Raw genomic sequence first — 729 nt, forward strand, 5'->3', positions numbered from 1 at the left:
TTTGCAGTCTATAAGAATGTCAGTTCTCTCAGAACGATGTCAAGTTCATCTTTAAGAAAGTTTTTTATGCTGTGTAAGATCATGGATTTCAGCTCGGGCCATGTTCAGGCGGGATTTTCATAGGCCTTAGCTTTAGCACTTCTTTCTTTCAGTTCAATTTCAGCCCTTTCAAGGAGGGTTTCATTTTGTCGGAGCTTTGCCTCGAGTCCCTCCTCGGCTTCTCTCTCCAAATGTTCTCTTTGGTCTGTGTCCAGACGAGAAGATTCTCCAGGGCATTTTGAAGTCTGTCTACTCTCCTGTAGCCCTGGGTCTGTGGCATCCTCTTCTCGCGGCTGGTCTTGGGTCTCGCAGAAGTAGCTTATCTAGATCGGCTCTGGGTGTGAGCCTGATGCTTCCGGGCTTCCCTCCGCCAGAAGTCTTAGAGTTGCAGCTTCCTGCTCCAGGTCGAGGTAGCCTTTTTCGCTGAGCCGGTCGCCTGGCGATGAGGAGGTGAGCTAGGGTCCGGTGATCCTGGCGAAGTTCTTTGTGGGGGGTAACTCATGCGTCCGATCGTGTGCCATCAGCTGGTCCATCTCAGTGTCCAGTTGTCTTTGGCCTCAAGTGGGATGCAGGTCACTGGTGTCCGTGGGGCAGGAAGGGGGTCTTCATCGCTTCCAGCCATGTTGCTAGCTGATCCCAAGGGACTGCGCGGACTGGATGAACGGAAGGACATCCTGGCTCACTGTGCGA

The sequence above is a fragment of the Cyprinus carpio genome, unplaced genomic scaffold (genome assembly GCF_018340385.1).
Source record: "Cyprinus carpio isolate SPL01 unplaced genomic scaffold, ASM1834038v1 S000006678, whole genome shotgun sequence".
Classification (NCBI taxonomy): domain Eukaryota; kingdom Metazoa; phylum Chordata; class Actinopteri; order Cypriniformes; family Cyprinidae; genus Cyprinus; species Cyprinus carpio.